Source organism: Tamandua tetradactyla, chromosome 5, assembly GCF_023851605.1.
Source record: "Tamandua tetradactyla isolate mTamTet1 chromosome 5, mTamTet1.pri, whole genome shotgun sequence".
NCBI lineage: Eukaryota > Metazoa > Chordata > Mammalia > Pilosa > Myrmecophagidae > Tamandua > Tamandua tetradactyla.
In genome coordinates this window covers 63,344,332-63,357,625 of record NC_135331.1, presented here as the reverse complement: position 1 = coordinate 63,357,625, position 13,294 = coordinate 63,344,332, and the positions used below count along the sequence as shown (strand labels likewise).

General features: G+C 34.2%; 1 long non-coding RNA gene across 2 annotated transcripts in view; it reads left to right on the top strand.

Moving 5' to 3' along the window:
- LOC143682472 (uncharacterized) overlaps positions 1–12,896 on the top strand; it is a 73,804-nt gene extending 60,908 nt beyond the window's left edge. For both annotated transcript variants that reach the window (XR_013175151.1, XR_013175152.1), the window contains exon 7: positions 11,933–12,896. This is a non-coding gene — a long non-coding RNA (uncharacterized LOC143682472). The remainder of the gene's footprint in view (positions 1–11,932) is intronic.
- Positions 12,897–13,294: the final 398 nt, after the last annotated feature.

Here is a 13,294-nt window from a genome sequence, read left to right as displayed (position 1 = left end):
CCAGACGCCAGCAGAAGATAACGGATCACGCTCAGAAAATTGAAAATATGGCCCAGTCGAAAGAACAAACCAATAGTTCAAATGAGATACAGGAGCTGAGACAACTAATGCTGAATATACGAACAGAAATGGAAAACCTCTTCAAAAACGAAATCGATAAATTGAGGGAGGACATGAAGAAGACATGGGTTGAACAAAAAGAAGAAATAGAAAAACTGAAAAAACAAATCACAGAACTTATGGGAGTGAAGGATAAAGTAGAAGAGATGGAAAAAACAATGGATACATACAATGATAGATTTAAAGAGACAGAAGATAGAATTAGTGATTTAGAGGATGGAACATCTGAATTCCAAAAAGAAGCAGAAACTATAAGGAAAAGAATGGAAAAATTAGAACAGGGGATCAGGGAACTGAAGGACAATTTGAACCGCACAAATATACGTGTTGTGGGTGTTCCAGAAGGAGAAGAGAGGGAAAAGGAGGAGAAAAACTAATGGAAGAAATTATCACTGAAAATTTCCCAACTCTTATGAAAAACCTAAAATTACAGATGCAAGAAGTGCAGCGCACCCCGAAGAGAACAGACCCAAATAGGCGTTCTCCAAGATACTTACTAGTTAGAATGTCAGAGGTCAAAGAGAAAGAGAGGATCTTGAAAGAGCAAGAGAAAAACAATTCATCACATACAAGGGAAACCCAAAGCGACTATGTGTAGATTTCTCAGCAGAAACCATGGAAGCTAGAAGACAGTGGGATGATATATTTAAATTACTAAAAGAGAAAAACTGCCAACCAAGACTCCTATATCCAGCAAAATTGTCCTTCAAAAATGAGGGAGAAATTAAAACATTCTCAGACAAAAAGTCACTGAGAGAATTTGTGACCAAGAGACCAGCTCTGCAAGAAATACTAAAGGGAGCACTAGAGTCAGATACAAAAAGACAGAAGAGAGAGGCATGGAGAAGAGTGTAGAAAGAAGGAAAGTCAGATATGATATATATAATACAAAAGGCAAAATGTTAGAGGAAAATATTATCCAAACAGTAATAACACTAAATGTTAATGGTCTGAATTCCCCAATCAAAAGACATAGACGTGCAGAATGGATTAGAAAACAGGATAATTCTATATGCTGTCTACAGGAAACACATCTTAGACCCAAAGATAAACATAAATTGAAAGTGAAAGGTTGGTAAAAGATATTTCATGCAAATAACAACCAGAAAAGAGCAGGAGTGGCTATACTAATATCCAACAAATTAGACTTCAAATGTAAAACAGTTAAAAGAGACAAAGAAGGACACTATATACTAATAAAAGGAACAATTAAACAAGAAGACATAACAATTATAAATACATATGCACCGAACCACAATGCCCCAAAATACGTGAGGAATACACTGCAAACACTGAAAAGGGAAATAGACACAAATACCATAATAGTTGGAGACTTCAATTCCCCACTCTCATCAATGGACAGAACATCTAGACAGAGGATCAATAAAGAAATAGAGAATCTGAATATTAGTATAAATGAGCTAGACTTAACAGACATTTATAGGGCATTACATCCCACAACAGCAGGATACACCTTTCTCTCAAGTGCTCATGGATCATTCTCAAAGATAGACCATATGCTGGGTCAAAAAGCAAGTCTCAACAAATTTAAAAAGATTGAAATCATACACAACACTTTCTCAGATCATAAAGGAATGGAGTTGGAAATCAATAATAGGTGGAGTGCCAGAAAATTCACAAATACATGGAGGCTCAACAACACACTCTTAAACAACGAGTGGGTCAAAGAAGAAATTGCAAGAGAAATTAGTAAATATCTCGAGGTGAATGAAAACGAAAACACAACACATCAAAACTTATGGGACGCAGCAAAGGCAGTGCTAAGAGGGAAATTTATTGCCCTAAATGCCTGTATCAGAAAAGAAGAAAAGGCAAAAATGCAGGAATTAACTGTCCACTTGGAAGAACTGGAGCAAGAACAGCAAACGAATCCCAAAGCAAGCAAAAGGAAAGAAATAACAAAGATTAGAGCAGAAATAAATGAAATTGAAAACATGAAAACAATAGAGAAAATCAATAAGACCAGCAGTTGGTTCTATGAGAAAATCAATAAGATTGATGGACCCTTAGCAAGATTGACAAAAAGAAGAAGAGAGAGGATGCAAAGAAATAAGATCAGAAATGGAAGAGGAGACATAACTACTGATCTCACAGAAATAAAGGAGATAATAACAGGATACTATGAACAACTTTACGCTAATAAATACAACAATTTAGATGAAATGGACAGGTCCCTGGAAAGATGTGAACAACCAACTTTGACTCAAGAAGAAATAGATGACCTCAACAAACCAATCACAAGTAAAGAAATTGAATCAGTCATTCAAAAGCTTCCTAAAAAGAAAAGTCCAGGACCAGACGGCTTCATATGTGAATTCTATCAAACATTCCACAAAGAATTAGTACCAACTCTGCTCAAACTCTTCAAAAAAATCAAACTGGAGGGAAAACTACCTAATTCATTCTATGAAGCCAACATCACCCTCATAACAAAACCAGGCAAAAATATTACAAAAAAAGAAAACTACAGACCAATCTCTCTAATGAACATAGATGCAAAAATCCTCAATAAAATTCTAGCAAATCATATCCAACAGCACATTAAAAGAATTATACATCATGACCAAGTAGGATTCATCCCAGATGTGCAAGGATGGTTCAACATAAGAAAATCAATTAATGTAATACACCATATCAACAAATCAAAGCAAAAAAATCTCATGATCATATCAATTGATGCAGAGAAGGCATTTGACAAGATTCAACATCCTTTCCTGTTGAAAACACTTCAAAAGATAGGAATACAAGGGAACTTCCTTAAAATGATAGAGGGAATATATGAAAAACCCACAGCTAATATCATCCTCAATGGGGAAAAATTGAAAACTTTCCCCCTTAGATCAGGAACAAGACAAGGATATCCACTATCACCACTATTATTCAATGTTGTGTTGGAGGTTCTAGCCAGAGCAATTAGACAAGAAAAAGAAATACAAGGCATCAAAATTGGAAAGGAAGAAGTAAAACTATCACTGTTTGCAGACGATATGATACTATACGTCGAAAACCCGGAAAAATCCACAACAAAACTACTAGAGCTGATAAATGTGTACAGCAAAGTAGCAGGTTACAAGATCAACATTCAAAAATCTGTAACATTTCTATACGCTAGTAATGAACAAGCTGAGGGGGAAATCAAGAAACAAATCCCATTTACAATTGCAACTAAAAGAATAAAATACCTAGGAATAAATTTAACTAAAGAGATAAAAAACCTATATAAAGAAAACTACAAAAAACTGCTACAAGAAATCACAGAAGACCTAAATAGATGAAAGGGCATACCGTGTTCATGGATGGGAAGATTAAATATAATTAAGATGTCAATCCTACCTAAACTGATCTACAGATTCAATGCAATACCAATCAAAATCCCAACAACTTATTTTTCAGAAATAGAAAAACCAATAAGCAAATTTATCTGGAAGGGTAGGGTGCCCCAAATTGCTAAAAACATCTTGAGGAAAAAAAATGAAACTGGAGGTCTCGCGCTGCCTGACTTTAAGGCATATTATGAAGCCACAGTGATCAAAACAGCATGGTATTGGCATAAAGATAGATGTATCGACCAATGGAATCGAATAGAGTACTCAGATATAAACCCTCTCATCTATGGACATTTGATCTTTGATAAGGCAGTCAAGCCAACTCACCTGGGACAGAACAGTCTCTTCAATAAATGGTGCCTAGAGAACTGGATATCCATATGCAAAAGAATGAAAGAAGACCCGTATCTCACACCCTATACAAAAGTTAACTCAAAATGGATCAAAGATCTAAACATTAGGTCTAAGACCATAAAACAGTTAGAGGAAAATCTAGGGAGATATCTTATGAAACTTACAATTTGAGGCGGTTTTATGGACCTTAAACCTAAAGCAAGAGCACTGAAGAAGGAAATAAATAAATGCGAGCTCCTCAAAATTAAACACTTTTGTGCATCAAAGAACTTTATCAAGAAAGTAGAAAGACAGCCTACACAATGGGAGACAATATTTGGAAATGACATATCAGATAAAGGTCTAGTATCCAGAATTTATAAAAAGATCGTCCAACTCATCAACAAAAAGACAGCCAACCCAATTACAAAATGGGAAAAAGACTTGAACAGACACCTCTCAGAAGAGGAAATACAAATGGCCAAAAGGCACATGAAGAGATGCTCAATGTCCCTGGCCATTAGAGAAATGCATATCAAAACCACAATGAGATATCATCCCACACCCACCAGAATGGCCATTATCAACAAAACAGAAAATGACATGTGCTGGAGAGGATGCGGAGAAAGAGGCACACTTATCCACTGTTGGTGGGAATGTCAAATGGTGCAACCACTGTGGAAGGCAGTTTGGCGGTTCCTCAAAAAGCTGAATATAGAATTGCCATACGACCCAGCAATACCATTGCTGGGTATCTACTGAAAGGACTTAAGGGCAAAGACACAAACGGACATTTGCACACCAATGTTTATAGCAGCGTTATTTACAATTGCAAAGAGATGGAAACAGCCAAAATGTCCATCAACAGACGAGTGGCTAAACAAACTGTGGTATATACATATGATGGAATATTATGCAGCTTTAGGACAGAATAAACTTATGAAGCATGTAATAACATGGATGGACCTAGAGAACATTATGCTGAGTGAGACTAGCCAAAAACTAAAGGACAAATACTGTATGGTCCCCCTGATGTGAACCGACATTCGAGAATAAACTTGGAATATGTCATTGGTAACAGAGTCCAGCAGGAGTCAGAAACAGGGTAAGATAATGGGTCATTGGAGCTGAAGGGATACAGAGTGTGCAACAGGACTAGATACAAAAACTCAAAAATGGACAGCACAATAATACCTAATTGTAAAGTAATCATGTTAAAACACTAATGAAGCTGCATCTGAGCTATAGGCTTTTTTTGTCTGTCTGTTTGTTTGTTTGTTTGTTTTGTACTATTATTTTTTTTCTCTATTTTAACATTCTATATCTTTTTCTGTTGTTTTGCTAGTTCTTCTTCTAAATGGATGCAAATGTACTAAGAAATGATGATCATACATCTATGTGATGATATTAAGAATTACTGATTGCATATGTAGAATGGAATGATTTCTAAATGTTGGGTTAATTTCTTTTTTTTTCTTTAATTAATAAAAAATAATAAAAAAATAAAAATATTTTTTGAGTTTATTTAATCATTTCTTTTGGAGCACTGATGTTTATGACAATATTCATCAGCACTCTCTTTCAATACCAGAAGAGTAGACATTTATATATATACCAGAGAATAACTGTATTCCATTTATCCCATTTTGAGAAAATAGACTCTTTATTGAGAAGTCCCTTAAATACCTTAAATCTTAAGTATCTTTCTATTTTTCATCTTACACAACACCAAATAATTCTTTACAATACTTAGGCACACAAGTTGTAAAATAAATTAAGCTTATTAGAGATAAAGCAGAATGGTATATAGGAAGACTGATTTAATACTAAATGCATTTTTTAAATGTGTCTTAGTCCTACTCTATGTCTATAATTAAGAAACATAAAACTTCCTTGGAAGAAACACAATTTTGCAAGAGAAACTTTAAATATAAAAATGAACAATATGCAATTCTGCAATGGATTTAATTCATATATGAAACAATTCATAAAAAGCAAATGTAGCCATATGAATGACCTACGTCTGATCTTATTTTTCTTTGTTTTTAATATCTTCTTTATCTTGTAAACCAGACAGTAAAAACAAGGTGAAATTAAATAATCATAATATAACAGCAAATGTCATATATTGCATACTTTACCATAGATCCTTTTTGCCTATTTAGTTTCAATTTTTCTCTAACATTGCCTCCCTAGTTATAACCTTCTTTGACACTCTCCTTCCCAACAACAGTTGACAATTCACAGAGAAAAATGTAAATATTAAATGAGAATGTCAACATTATCCTATCACTACAAATTTCTTCAACTCTTCTGAGCATTTTCTCTCTCCTCCAGTTTCTACAGATAAACTGTTGTTGGGCCAGTCTTTTCACCCATATTTTACAACTATCTATTCACTTGAGCATAACATAACAAGTTTTCCTTTCACTTCAGCAGCATTAGGTGTTTCTATTGGATGGCATTATCCCCACCGGAATGCAAACATGTTGTAAATTCTTGCCTTAAAAATAACATTCTCATTACTCAAAAGAAGAAAAATAACATATACAATGAAAAATAATTCCCTTGACTCCACATATCCCACCATATATCGCTCCAGAATTTCTGCAAAGTGTTTTCCATATCCAGAACTTTCTTCTACTTGTTCAGCAACTTTTATCTCTTGAACTTATTGTAATTAAACTTCCATACTCCCTAAGGCTTCAGTTCCTTTTTCTATTACTACTCACTTTCACTAGACACATTTATTTCATAGCAAGCATTTATTGAGCATTTATTACCTATAAGGTATCACTGTGGGCAATGGAAGTACAAAAATCAAACATACGAAGCCTATGTCCTCCATAAGATGGATAGTGTCTTTCTACTTTATCAGTGGAAATTGGCCAACAGGAAAATGAGGGCTATAGAACCTTGCTAATAACAGCATATTATCCTAGCATTGGCATCACCTGGAAGTGTGTTAAAAATGCCAAATATCAGACCTCATATCAGATCCACAGAATCAAAATGTGTATTTTACCAAAAGCCCAGGTGATTCAAATGCACATTCAAGTTTAAGAAGCACTGGAAAATCTTTAGAAATTAGCTACTTAGAAAAAGCATTATAATACTATAATAGCGTATAAAATAACCTAACAATATATTATAACATAATGATATTAGACTGATAAAAGGTCAATAGTTATCAATTATTTTAATCTATAATTGCCTCAATGCCATCTTTGCTCAGTGCTATTTCCCTGTTTGCATTATAAATTCCCTTTTCAGTTAAGATTACTTTTGGCTGTAAAAACAAACAAACAGAACACCTAGCACCAAGGATGTTTAAAATTATTAGTATTCTTTCATCAATTCAACAACATCACTACTAATATCTCTCTGATTTTCTTCAACATTCAGTAAGGTTGCCAGATGGCTTTTGCCTTTAAGGTAGAAAAAAGATACAGTAGGCCTGATTCTTTATTTAATCAGAAAATTAGACAGTTTCCCCAAAGCATGCCCATCCCAAAACAAATCTACTTGTTTATCATGGCCTGCCACTAGATAATTTGGCCTCAACTAGCTACAAGGGAGGCTAGAAAAGTGAGTATTTGTCTCTCTAGGCAACACAGAGGAAGACAGAAAGAGAGAAGAATGAATAGGATTAGAAATATCAAATGTTGAGTAGAAAACCAACATTGTCTTCCATATTATCAAAGACATACTGTGTTTTTAAACTTTAAATAAATCTTTATAAATAGATAAATATAATGATAATCATGCCCCAGTAAAAATCTCACCATATATCTTCACAATCCTTAAGAATCACCATTGTAGTTTCTCAACTAGTAGACAATTTCAGGAACTCTTCAGGGTTTCCCAAGTGAATCTAATGGTTTAGGCAATTTCCATATGTTATGTCACAAATGCCATGGGTACAGATTCCATCTAGGCCATGTATTCCTCATGCTTAAAATAAAAACCAGGAAACATATTTGTCGTAGAGAGACTGTTCTTTGCTTTCCTTGAGGCGCACTCTGGAGTGTTTTCAGCTGCCTGTGAAAAGGGGCCCCAGGGCAAAGGACTCAAGGCAGCCTCTGACTGTTAGGCAGCAAGACAAGCTGCAAGGAACTGAATTCTGCCCAAACCCCCTGCTAAACCTCAGGTGAGACTCCAGCCCTGGCCAGTACCTCAATGCAGCGCGGAACAGGACTTAGCTACTCCATCCATGCCCAGACTCGCAACCCACAGAAACTGTGAGATAATAAACGTGTGTTGGTTTTGGCTGTATGTTTATGGTAATTTTTTAAGTAGCAATGGACAACTAAAATACACATTTAATTTTTTAAAACTATGCTTTAATATATTTGTCTATAAATAATATCTGCTAAGACTTTGTGAAAACAGATTTGTCTCATTAAAAAAAATAGCATCACATTGCCAAAATATCACTATCTGAGTGCACTGTATATATTCTGCTGTGGATTAGTAGCCTTGTTGCTACTAATCCCTAGAACTGTCAATTTTAAAGAACTCACAAATTGGGAGTTTATGCCTAGGTGTGTACACGTGGAAGGCCTTCAAAAGAGACCTCCAAAAGTGTGTCAGACGCCTCCTTATTTGGATATGTATCACTCTAGTATTATCATTTCAATTCAAACCTAAACTTGATAGAGATTGGGAAATACAGAATATAATCCTAGTAGCTAAAAAGTAGGCTTAAAAAGTTATAAATGTCTACCACATTTCAGGATCTAGGGCAAGTAGGCACTCGGAAGATGCTTTTTTTCCTATAAGAATTGTTACATTAAATTTGTTTATGGGCAGGTGATTTTATTTTTTTTAATGCTCAGTTCTTTACTTTCAACTAGCAAGTCATGCAGTAAACCTACTAATTTTATTTTTGTTTCACTTAAGAAGTTTCTTCTCCTGTATCAGCATTTGTTCCACCTAAATTGTGAACCTTACTCTAATGTTTCCTTAGGTCATCCGTTCTGATTAATTAAGTCCTTAGCTTGATAACTGCTTACACTTATCCAGCCTAAAATAAAAAAGGAAATCTTTTCAAGGCAAATAATCTCCATGGCTTCAGGAAACTGAACCATAAAGACAATGAAAATAAAAATGAAGAAAATGAATGTGCAGGTGGTTATTTTGTGCCTGTTAGAAAAATAAAACTATTCTCCAGAAAGGACAGAGACTAGCATGTATGTATGGTATCTAGTTTAGGAAATCAAACAGTTCTTCTAATATTCCATGGTCTAATTATTTTGTTTCAATGATTATGTGTCATATACTTTCATGCTAAATACCAATAAAAATGCATTTCTGGGGCGTGGATAAGTAAGGTTTGGATTATTAGTCATTCTGTATCATCTCTTACATCTGCATCATGACATTAGCGATTCTTACCAAATTTAAATTGCAATTGCAATCCTTCTTTCAGTGCATGGTAAAAATCATTTCTCGTAAACTCTTTTTGTACATGGACAGGCACCGGTAGTCGAACCCAGGTCCTCTGGCATGGCAGGCAAGCATTCTTGCTTGCTGAGCCACCATGGCCCACCCATTTCTCATAAACTCTTGAAATTTCTTATTCTAGCATCTACTGATGCACGAAAGGCTTCTTGGGGAGCACTGCCATGGCTATCATATTGCTAAACGAACAAAGTGAGTGCTCCACAAATTCTTGTTGAAAGACAGAATTCCCTCAGACCAGTAGGATGTCAAAGCTAAATTAGCACTTTCAGGATAAATTCCAATCCACAAATTATGAAATTAGTACTTCAGTTAATTATTCCTACAGCTGTCTAATTTAGCTTCTCAAGAGAGCTTATAAGCTTGTGTATCACTAAACAATTGACATATAATATTTTTACTCAATTTAAAATTCATACATGTTTTGAACAAGCACAGCAGTGTACTAAGGGGATGGGATACAAGAGGTCCACGTTTTGAAAAGCCAGTAGGGGGAAGCATTGCTGGCAAACAATTTAAAAGTAATTATAAACTTGCTAAAGTTCATTGTGCTTTTTATTATCACCATGTTGTAGCAATTCCAAGCAATGTCAGTGATAAAGTACTCCTCCCCAAAGAATGGACCACTAGTACTGTCTCTTCCTTGGTAATTTCTGAGAAATAAATCACTAAATAAGGTTCTCTGTATAGTCCATTTAGAATCTCATTTGCTTCATGTTCCTAAAGTAAAGCATGAACTTTTCAATAAAGAACAAATGCACGGCAACTAAAGTTATGAACAATTTTAATTAGGAGATCATAGCTATGCAGAAGAAAAACATGGAGTAAGTGCCAACAAATAACCAATGAGCAGCAATTTTAAAATGTACTTATTTCAAATTTAAAAAGAAAGAAAACATACCACATTATACTAAGGGCTAATATAATTATATTTTAATTACATTATGCAACATATGCAATCTAAAGGTTGGACAATATTATTAGAAGTTGCAAATTAAACCCAGTATAGTTGCTTATAGCTTTCTGGGTTTAATTTTTATTACTTCAATTTGTATTTTTTCTTTCTATGATTAATAAGTGACTTTTTCTTAATTTGAAAAATATTTATGTACAAAAGTAGCATATGCTTATAGAAAAATTATAAAGTAAGAATAATCACAATGAAAAGGAAAATCGTGAAATCTCCCACCACACTGAAATATCCTTTATTAAAATGTCAATGCATATAGTTCAGAATGTATTTATTTATGCATATGCTATAAAAGGATCCAGTGTATAGATATTATTTTATAATCTGCTTTTTAAAATTTTAACATACTATTTTTCCATTATTATAGCATAAGGAAATAAAGTGTATAACAAATACATTTATTGACTGCCTGTTATTTCATCGCGAATATTAACTTTTTAAGTTAAACTCATATTTTTAAACACTATCTTTGCTATTATAAATAATAAATATACTATACCAATTATATTTTAGATAAATCTGTGAGATTTTTTTTTTTTTTTTTTTTTGGCACGAGCATCTTCTGGGAATCAAACCTGGGTTTCCGGCATGGCAGGCAAGAACTCTGCCACTGAGGCACTGTTGCCCACCCAGTCATTTTTAATGATATCTTAAAGATATATGCTTAGAGGTAGAATTTTCATTTCAAAGGATATGTACGGGACCATTTTATATGTGAGGTTTTGTAGGCATCTCACACGTGCAGGTACCAAGGACTCAAAACTTTTTCAAAGGACTGGAAAATTCCTGATAGTCATGAAGAGAAACATAAGTTAGTTAAAAAACACATAACTAAAGCCACAGAATCAAAAGTAATAATTGCCTTAGAAGTATTATTGTGAATTAAGTGATTCATTTAATACTGCTAAAATTTCACTTTGTAAAAATACTTTTAAGTTTGTTTTCTCACTTCACAAGAAATTCTGAGTAAGCATAGTTGCAAAAAAAAAAACAAACCCAGAGATGAGCATATAATTTTGTTTCATAAAGGCAAACCGTTTTATAAGAAATATTTTTTAAAATATTGGATTCTTTTAATATGATTGGTTTGATATGGAGTAGGATCTCCAAAAGTAAGACTGATTGTAGCCTACAAAATTTTTATAGTGGTCCAGGTTGTGCACATTTTTAAGACTGATACATATTGTCATTAAAAGGTTGTATCAATTTGTAACTATTATAAATAATAAATTCACTGTGATATACAAAAGATTGACACACACAAATCAATGCGATGAATTTCAGTGCCACGTTAGACAGCCTATCATCCTTTCCCCAGTGGCAACTCTGCAGTTGGCCCTGCATGCCAAGGGACAATATCTTTTGAAGATAAAATATTTCCAAGAGTGAAGCAAGATATGCTCTTTCAGTGGGATGATGATAGTTTTCCATTCAAAATAGTAACATTTTCATTTCACAGATTTATTGACTGGGATTTAAAAAAATCACACTTAAGTTCAACTAGTCAAATGGTAAAGACATAACAGAGGTGGGAACTCAAAAGTACCACTTCCCAAAACTTTTAAAGAGAGGTGTGCTATACTGGATTCAGTATATTAAATTTCTTATAACCATAAGATATTTATAACACTGACCCATAATTAACTAGTTCATTTCTCTTACATTTAACTTCAATTATTTTCTTTCCTCTTCTCTTTAGGACATATCTGAGGAAATCTTCAGAAGAGACCATGCCAGCACCTACTTCAGTAGTAGAAATTGTAAATGTTTATTCCTAACAAGGTGGTAGAATAAATGACATAACAGGCTACGAAAAACACAAACCTATGTACATATAGTATGTGTATAGTGAGCACTAGTTTGAAAACCTGCCAATTAGTTTTTAAAAAAACAGTGACTTCGTTCAACATTTTGAGTAGAAATCCAAGTTCCTATCTCTGGCCCTGACTTTCTCCCTGGCATCAGCTTGAACTTCTCTTCTACTCACAAATACCAGCCATGTTGCCTGTTTGATTCATCTTTGTCCTTAATGCCTCAAATTCTACCCCTCACCTTCCCTAGGTAACGAATACTTTCCTGTCACCTCTTCTGTGAATAATTTCCTAATACAATTCTTAATGTATCTGTCACTTTTACTTTATGCATTGTGTCCAATAAATACTCATGTCAGAGAATCTAGTGAAGGTTTCTTAACCTTGGCACTATTGACATTTGTAGGGGGATATCTTGTGCATTGTAAGCTGTTTAGGAGCATTTCTCGCCTCTATTCACTGGATGCTAGTAGAATTCCCCTATGTTTTGACAACGAAAAATGTCTCCAGACATTGCCACATGTGTCCAAGGGAAAGATCATTCCTGCTTAAACTCAACTGATTGTAGATGCTGCTCACATTTACAAAATGTCTCTGCAGCAACATCCAAGCCAACGTTCAACTAAACAACAGTACGCTATAGCCTAGCCAAGCTGACACCTAACTACAGCCTAGCCAAGCTGACACCTAACTACAGCCTAGCCAAGCTGACACCTAAAATTTCCATCATTCTCACTCTCAGACTTCTTGCTCTCACTTGCTCCTCTCCAACACCTGATCCCTTCCACCAAAAGCAACAGAGAGAAAACGAATTCACTTTTCCATATGTTTCGTAAAATAAAGACTTGCATCACAGCCTTTTCTAAGAGAGAAAACAATCCATTTCCTTTATTATATCTGCTTCAGAATTTATCCTATAAAGGGCATCGTTTTTAAAGTACATGTTTTAAAATTTTTTTGATACTAATCTTAAGCAATTTCGGCCAATATAAAATATATTTCAAAAGGTCTAGTATGAGTACATTTTAACAAAGAATTAACACTAGAACAATTGATTGCCTTCGTTAAAAAATTTTATATACATATATATATTTGTTCAAAGGCTTAATTCTGCATTGTTCGCATTGCTTCTCTTCTATATTCCAAGATTTTATGGATGATGAAAAAAATGAGGTTGAATGATGCAGCATTTAGATTTGTAAAGGATTGCTAATCTTTACAATTAGCTGTTCACCATTATCTTTCAAGAA